A 9,017-nucleotide genomic window follows, 5' to 3' on the forward strand; every position below is an offset into this window, starting at 1 on the left:
AGTGAACACGGTGATAGCATTGGTCAGACCAAAGATGTAATGGTGTATGCTCGAGGGATCAACCACGAATAAGACAACATTACGAGCATCGTTGGTACTGATTTGATTTGACGATAGCCCACACTCAAATCAAAGGATTGATAAGACAATAGGTCCAGCAACTGATCACAGGGACCAATCGATGAAGATATCATCTTTCTTCAACACACACTACACAAGAATATCCCTTTGGAACGAACTAAGTCAGGCAAGCTTTTATCTTCCAACTCTCCAAGTTGTTGTCTAGCTTAACCAACTAGCTCAGGGATATCCAACACCGATTCTTGGAGAAAGGGTGGTTCACAAGAAACCAACTTGATCACGAGCTCAACATAGCGGTCAGGTGACAACCTGGTAATACTTCTGAGAAGATATTCAGAAAATCACGAACCACCGGTATGTTACTAAGCTCGAGAACAATCTCGCTTTTGAGGGCAAGACGATATGATCAAATGAGTGAGGACTTGACAAGATCCTAACTCATCAATCGAAGGGTGCACCGAAATAAGGACTAGGTAGCACGATCCAGTCTTAGAAAGATGATTCAAAAACCAACACGCTAAGAATGAGGTTATCGTCCATTTAACTACCAAGCAACGAGGTTGCTGGGAGTATTGATTTCACACATCACAATTCATTTGTCGGTATTCCGGTTGCATCAACACGAGGGCCGAGGAATGACTAATGATGGTGAGAAGTATCACTACGTCAAAATTCATGAGAGTTGGTGCAATTCTCATGACAATTCTGACATAAAGGGGGTAATACTCCAAGGTAGAACAAAACCAAAAGCTGGATTGGCATTTGATCTGCGGAATACAACTATTTTGACCCAATCCTGGATATGGAAGAGGTACTGGAGTTTGTTTCTCCTAGTCATTCTGCGATAGAATGGCTTGACGGACCACAAGAGTAATAGGCATCGATAAACGAACGCACGCATACTCTTGACTATCAATTGATAGACGAAGGTCAGAATGCAACTAAAGAGAACAACTCAAAGGAACATATAATTTTCTGAGTTGTGGATGCATGGATTAGCATGTCGAACCAAGTTCAACATATTTCTTCCGGATAACCCATGCGAAAGGTAGAACTGGCAGAGCCACAATATATAATGGAGAACTCATCAAAATAATCCTGTTGTGATATTTCAGTTCAACGAGGAACTTCTGCCATAAGTAGTTCATGGTATTTGGAAGAAGAAGATACCACGGACTTCAAGGACTATCGCAAAGGTTACTAATATCCTAAAGGCACTAGCAATTACTATCAACATGAAGTAGGTAGAGTGAATCTCGGGTTCAGAACCCAGGAGTAGAATACCTACTACTAAGTAGCATCACGGGAATGCTTTCGAGGATAAAGGCCAGAATCATCACACTGGGACACCAATCATGGCTAAATTACTAGGTGATCCCCTAAGACACCTAGGGTCATAATAATATCTCCAACATATATGTCAAGGTAACGGAGTACCTCAACTCACTGATTAGTGTGGTTAATCTGGCCCATAGGAACATTGAAACGGGAGGAAAGGATTTGCAAATGCATCAGACTACTTAGAAACCTGGGATGACTCGGACAGCATAACGGCTGTAAATGCTCAGAAAAGATTTGAGACATTCACAAAAATGGTGGCATAACCACTCAGAAGCACAATATCAAGGTTTCGAGATCAACAATTAACATACGGAAGTAGTAGGAACTGAACTGAGGCTTAAATCCAACAATCTTATAAGTCTACGGATTAGTAACACGTGATCCTGATAGAAAGAAGAGATAGCCTAGTTCTTAATCCCCGTAGAAGAGAAGATGATGACTCAGATCAGAAGGCATGAGGTATAAGGAGTAAAAAGAGCCTTACGTTCCATCCCACAATCAATTCCCTTATATAACTAAAGAATTTCTAGACTCAACTTCGACCAGTTTGGCTTGGTAATCCTACAGGCAGTCAAGCTCTGATACCAACGCTGTCAGGACCCCGACTCAATGCCACATCGATCTAGCATGTAACACCTCATATCACTTTGCGGCCTCACGCACGGTATTCCCACGGGTGTCGCCTTACCTTTGCCCGGGACCGTTTGCGCCTTTTGGCACACGTATATGACAGTGTCGCTAGCATCCATATGATAAGGAGCCCGGGCTGACATGGCTAGTCGTAAACCCAAAGTGGCACAGACTTACAGGGACAGGCATCCATGACCCAGCATCGAACGTGTCGGTCATCAGCGAGTGAATCCAGGCTGTAGCACTGGGCTAGCAGGACTCCGGTGAACCGGGCTGTAGCGGGCTAACAGGACTCCGGTATTCATCGCGTGACATTTCCCCGAAGGGACAGACACAGGAACGAAGAAGGACACATGCCGGCCAGCCTAAGTGTTCCGGAGCAGTAGCAAGCTACCATGGCTCGGTGGAAACACTAGGAGACATTTCCCGGTAAGAGAGGCTACTAAAGATAAACAACTAGATGGTCAGATCCCACACATACCAAGCATTTCAATAACATACACACAATATGCTCGATATGTGCAAATACAACATGGCATCACAACATGACTCTACGACTCAAGTAATTTATTCAATAGGCTCCGAGGAGCGAGATATTACAAACATGGGTCTCATGACCCAACAATCAGAGCATACAAATCAAAGCACAAGCGGAAGCTATCATGTCTGAGTACAGACATCTATAAATGAAAAAGGCTGAGAAGCCTGACTATCTACCAGATCCTGCCGAGGGCACAAGATCGTAGCTGAGGTAACAAGCTAAACGTCGAAGTCCACGCGAAACTACTAGTGAGACCGAAGTCTCTCTGCAAAAACATAAAATAGGCAAACGTGAGTACAAATGTACCCAGCAAGACTTACATCAGAACTAACTACATATGCATCATTATCAACAAAGGGGATGGTGGGGTTTAACTGCAGCAAGCCAGCTTTGACTCGGTGGCTATCCTGAACTACGACTGCAAGTAACTCTTTTGAGGTGGCGCACACGAGTCCACATATTCACCATATCAATACACCACTATGGATCCGCTCCCGTCTCCCTACGAGAACGCCATCCATAGCACTCACGCTTATCTTGCGTATTTTAGAGTATCCACTTTCACTTGTCTATGAACTGATATAAGCAACCCAGAAGTCCTTTTCCGCGGACACGGCTATTCGAATAGATGATGTTAACCCTGCAGGGGTGTACTTCTTCACACACGCTCTCACCACTTACCGCCGTTTACACGACATGTACTCGGCAACCTTCAAGCGGAAGCCCAACGTGGGTGTCGGCCACGGCCTGCCTAAACACTCAAGTCTCTAGTCCAGGTTTATCGCCTATTCGGGTTCCATCCATGAGGAGATCCGGCCGGAGTTTCGCTCACAGCCCCAAACGATGTGAACAGGGTTCCGTGACACCAAACGGGCGCCCGGTTACCCGTGCCACGTGCCTACCGCATCACAGCCCACCCCTACGGTCAGCGCTGCGCACGGCCTCCAGCATACTACAAACACCAGAAACTACTTGCAACTCCTGGACAGAGGACAAGGGTGATCAAGAAGCCGAGAGGGTCCATTGGTTTCGGGCCCAATGCGTGGTAGTAGCTGAATCATGGATCACAAACACAGAACTCAGTTCCTGAGGACGGCTGCAATGAGACAACCCACCATGTACTCCTACATGGCCTCTCACCGCTACCTTTACCAAATCGTGTTCACACACTTAGCTCACACACAGTAGGACATGTTCACACACCTCTGATTCATCCCCGATGAATCAGACCTGACTCAACTCTAAGCAGTAGCAGGCATGACAAACAAGCATGAATGAGTAGGCACAACAGGGCTCAAACAACTCCTACTCATGCTAGTGGGTTTCATCTATTTACTGTGGCAATGACAGGTCATGCAGAGGATAAAGGGGTTCAGCTACCGCAGCAAGTAACAGATGAATCGTTGTTGTCCTAATGCAGTAAAAGAGAGCAGGAGCGAGAGAGTGGGATTGTATCGGAATGAACAAGGGGGTTTTGCTTGCCTGGCACTTCTGAAGATAACATTGAGTCTTCATCAGTGTCAACGATCACATCATCGGTATCACGTCTATCGAGAGGGGACAAATACCGGCAACACAGAAGGGAACACAATCAATGCAATGCACAATATGATGCATGATCATGACATGGCAAAATGAATGTGTTTTGAGCTAATGCAACTAGCAACAGATTAAATGAAGTTGGTTTGAATACAAGATTCAAATTCAAACTCCATATGTGATTATTCAAATGCCATTTAATTGATTTGTGCTAAACAGCAGCTATAAGTTGTTCTAACATGCATGAAAATGGTACAGATGGATTCCTTGAATTTTTCTGATAATTTTTCATATATAATTATTTAATTTGGAGTTACGGTTAATTTTCTATGAATTTATTGAAGTTTTAGCATTTTCTGGAATTTCCTGAATTAATATTAAATCCAGAAATGATTATGGCGTCAGCACCACGTCACAGTGACGTCAGCAGGGTCAACTGGGCGCCCCAGGTCAAACCTGACGTGTGGGGACCACACGTCAGTGACACAGGAGCTAATCCCGGTCAAACCCAGCGCTAACTGAGGTTTGACCAGGGGTGGGGCCCACAATCAGTGGCCTAGGGGGTTGATTAGGGCGTCATTAGCGCTAATTAAGCGTGCCACGTCGGCAGTCGCCGGAGTATCGCCGGCGGCGACCATTCCGCACGGCGGCGCGGCTCGGATTCGAGCTAGGGGCGATGGTTTGGCGCGCGGTTTGGCTCATTGGAACGTCCGCGACGCGGCGCATCCAGCGGTGGCTGTGGCCGCGGCTGGGGTGGCCGGTAGCAGCAACTACAGCGAGCGAGGCGGCGGCCGGAGCTTGGGCCAGCACGACGCGGTGGCTGCAGCGCGTTAGCCGGAGAGCAGAGGAGCGCGTCGGGACCCTGGGAACCTGGAGAGCACGCGGGAGCTACTGGAGCGAGCGGAAGAGCTCCGGGGCGCGAGGTTCGCCGGCCATGGCGATGGCCGGAGCTCGGTGCTTGCGGGGACGGCAGCTACGGCACGAGAACGAGCAGGGGGTCAGAGGGGAAACATAGAGGAGCTCACAGGGGTTGCGACGGTGGCCTCGGGGAGCTCGGGGAGGCGTCAGAGGCGGCGAATCGACAGCGGCGGTCCTCGGTGGCCGAGGAGGGGGAAAACATCGGGATGGTGCTTCGGGGCTTCTCCGGTCGCGTGAGCCGACGGGGAGGTCGAGGGAGGCACTGCGGAGCTCAGGAGCGCGTCGGGGAGGAGAGGGGGGTGGCGGTGGCCGCGAGGGAGCTCGTCGGTGGCGGCGGCTCCGTTCGGTCCGGGCGAGAGAGAGGGAACAGAGGAGAGAGGGGATGCAGCGGGGGAGGAAGAGGAGCGAGGGGACACGAGGCCTCGTCGTGGCGTTGCTAGGGAGGCCGGGGGAAGCAGGAGGTGGCCGGGAAGCAGGAGGTGGCCGAGGCCTCTCGGGCGCGCGCCACGCCTCGCCTCTGTTCGTCCTCCTGGCAGAGGAGGAAGAGGACAAGGGGGAGGAGGTGGGCTGGGCCGGCCAGATGGAGCTGGGCCAGGTAAGTGGCGCCAGGTAAGTGGCCCAGGTGGCTTTCTGCTCTGTTTTATTTTTTTCTTCTGTTTTGTTTTATTTAATTTATTTTGCCACTGTTTTGAATTTAAAATAATTCAAACAATGCCAAAAACTCCTCTGAATATTTTATATTGCTAGATGGACTTTTCCAAAAGCTTATAAAATATTTCAGGGGTATTTGAAATTATATTCTAATTATATGAATATAATTCAAATTCAAATAGCTAATGAATTAAATCCAAAGTCCCAAAAATAAATCCTTAAAAATGTTCAATATTTTGGTTGGGACCAGAACCCTTACCAAAAATTATCAAACATTTAAGAAGAGCACTTTGGAGCAATGAATGAGGTTTCTAGGGTTTTTGCCCCTCTTTTATTTAAGTTTTTGAGGCTTCCAAAATTCCTCAGTTCAAGTTTCGAAAATATAGATATGATGCACACATGAAGCTAGCCTAGAGCACTACCAGCAGCTAGGGATGTGACAACTCACCCCCACTAAACAAGAATCTCGACCCGAGATTCAAGGGTAGGGTAAGATGAAGGGAAACGCAAACTAGTATAATCTTCACGATCCAGGGTGCACTTCATATGAACGTTGATTTGATCACCATCATTGTCTTGAAGTCTTGCTCTGAGAAATCCTGTCAACATGACATGGAGGGAAGAAGGAGACTCTAGAAGGGTCGATCTTCTCGAAGATCGAACAACTTACGGAATGAGACATAGGACCATCTCTCAGGTTGAGACACGAGATACACATCAAGAGGGGTGGAAAGAAACGGATGACGAAGGTTCACTAGGTAGACAACAATTCCAGACTCAAGAATGTGGTAAACGATTGTCACGTAGCGAGGAGTTGAGTTGCCATGGAGCCACAACGAGGCACCTTAGGGAAGGTGACTCGTAGAAATATCCCCTTAAGTGGCAAAAAGAATTACCTTTGATTCAGGGATCATTGTAACTCTTAAAACCAGCCTAAGGCAATTCTCGAGCGATCGTTTGAAGGGGGTCGGTAGAATGGCATACTCGGACTTGGATGATGTGGATTACCTTGTTGAAGACAACGTAATGGATGAACTTGCTTACCACCGGAAATGGAAGAGACCCATGGTAGAATGGCACATTGACGGTGCAAGCTGGGAACAAAATGCAAATGCTGGGAATGATTCTGGTAACTGGGGAAGAACCCAACAATAGAGAGTGAATTCACTGTTTGAGTAGGTCATAGCATTGCCGAGGGAACTGAGAGCAAACCCAGCTAGTGCCGAGGATAACACGTAGCGCTTGTGCGTGCTCTCAAGAACTTGAGCATTTCCACAATCATCAAGATTCTACCAATATCCGTGTCAAGGATCCTGGCAACACAACTTGCTACCATGATGAATGATGCAGATGCAAAGGAAGATAACACCTTCTCAGATTTCACCCTTGGCGGGGCCAAGGAAATAAAATCTGGATGATCGACCGAGAGACATTTAGCACTCCGCTTCTAATGTTCTCCTTGATGTGCTAGTGTAACCCACTCATAGATATGGTTTGATATCTAGAACATCAAGTAAAAAGGTCGGACTTCGGGAGCACTAGAATCCATAAGGAACAGTTACGGAGGTAAATCCTACGAAATCCTTATGGGGAGGTGGCCAACTTCTTCAATCAAGATACTACAATAATAGGTCTTTCGGCTGGGTGGGGCTGGCCACGACATCCACTTTACCAGTTATCGAGGAACCAATATTATAGTTCTTGGGGAAATGTTCCAACCATCATATCTGCCTGAGATTCAGATCTGGTTGGTGTCAGAATATTCCAGACCCATCGAGTCTAGGAAGAAAAATGAAAGTTTGCAACACAAATCGACGAGATGACGTTGCGGGATTCTCGGGAGATGAACTACGATAGCAAGCTCCAAAACATGAGCTGGTTCTGCTACAAACATGTGAACATGTTGTCCAAGACAAGCATGACCACAAAGTAGTCTTATAATAAAACACTACCGAGTTCAGGAGGGGGAACCATCATTAATGACATCGAAGTCTCCACGCGTGGAAGTCCAAAGAGTTCACCTTGGACAGACTCCTTTATCTTTGAACAACTCAATCAGTGGCTTGGTGTGCTAGGATATACATATAGAATGGAGGTTGCAAATCTCCAGACCACAGAATACTTCGCACGTATGCATGACTGACTTGGGATGATTCCAGAGGAAGCAAAACTAACTTTCTCAAATTCACGGCGGCAACTTTCACCAAATGCACGTGTATAAAAGGAAGTCACTCCTTTCATCAACAAATACTTCATGAGCTAGCATGAAGAAAATGCTTTCAAAAGTTTCCAACACTAGCTTAATGTCCAACAAAATCATGGAGGAGATAAGGATGTTGTCAATGGGCTCAACAACAATTCATCTGGGTTTCCTTTTAAAAGGAATTCCATAGTTAAGTGAACAAGTGATAGCATTGGTCAGGCCAAAGATGTAATGGTGTATGCTCGAGGGATCAACCACGAATAAGACAACATTACGAGCATCATTGGTACTGATTTGATTTGACGATAGCCCACACTCAAATCAAAGGATTGATAAGACAATAGGTCCAGCAACTGATCACAGGGACCAATCGATGAAGATATCATCTTTCTTCAACACACACTACACAAGATTATCCCTTTGGAACGAACTAAGTCAGGCAAGCTTTTATCCTCCAACTCTCCAAGTTGTTGTCTAGCTTAACCAACTAGCTCAGGGTATCCAACACGGATTCTTGGAGAAGGGGTGGTTTACAGGAATAAACCAACTTGATCACGAACTCAACATAGCGGTCAGGTGACAACCTGGTAATACTTCTGAGAAGATATTCAGAAAATCACGAACCACCGGTATGTTACTAAGCTCGAGAACAATCTCGCTTTTGAGGGCAAGACGATATGATCAAATGAGTGAGGACTTGACAAGATCCTAACTCATCAATCGAAGGGTGCACCGAAATAAGGACTAGGTAGCACGATCAGTCTTAGAAAGATGATTCAAAAACCAACACGCTAAGAATGAGGTTATCGTCCATTTAACTACCAAGCAACGAGGTTGCTGGGAGTATTGATTTCACACATCACAATTCATTTGTCGGTATTCCGGTTGCATCAACACGAGGGCCGAGGAATGACTAATGATGGTGAGAAGTATCACTACGTCAAAATTCATGAGAGTTGGTGCAGTTCTCATGACAATTCTGACATAAAGGGGGTAATACTCCAAGGTAGAACAAAACCAAAAGCTGGATTGGCATTTGATCTGCGGAATACAACTATTTTGACCCAATCCTAGATATGGAAGAGGTACTGGAGTTTGTTTCTCCTAGTCATT

Source organism: Triticum aestivum, chromosome 3B (assembly GCF_018294505.1).
Source record: "Triticum aestivum cultivar Chinese Spring chromosome 3B, IWGSC CS RefSeq v2.1, whole genome shotgun sequence".
Taxonomy (NCBI): Eukaryota; Viridiplantae; Streptophyta; class Magnoliopsida; order Poales; family Poaceae; genus Triticum; species Triticum aestivum.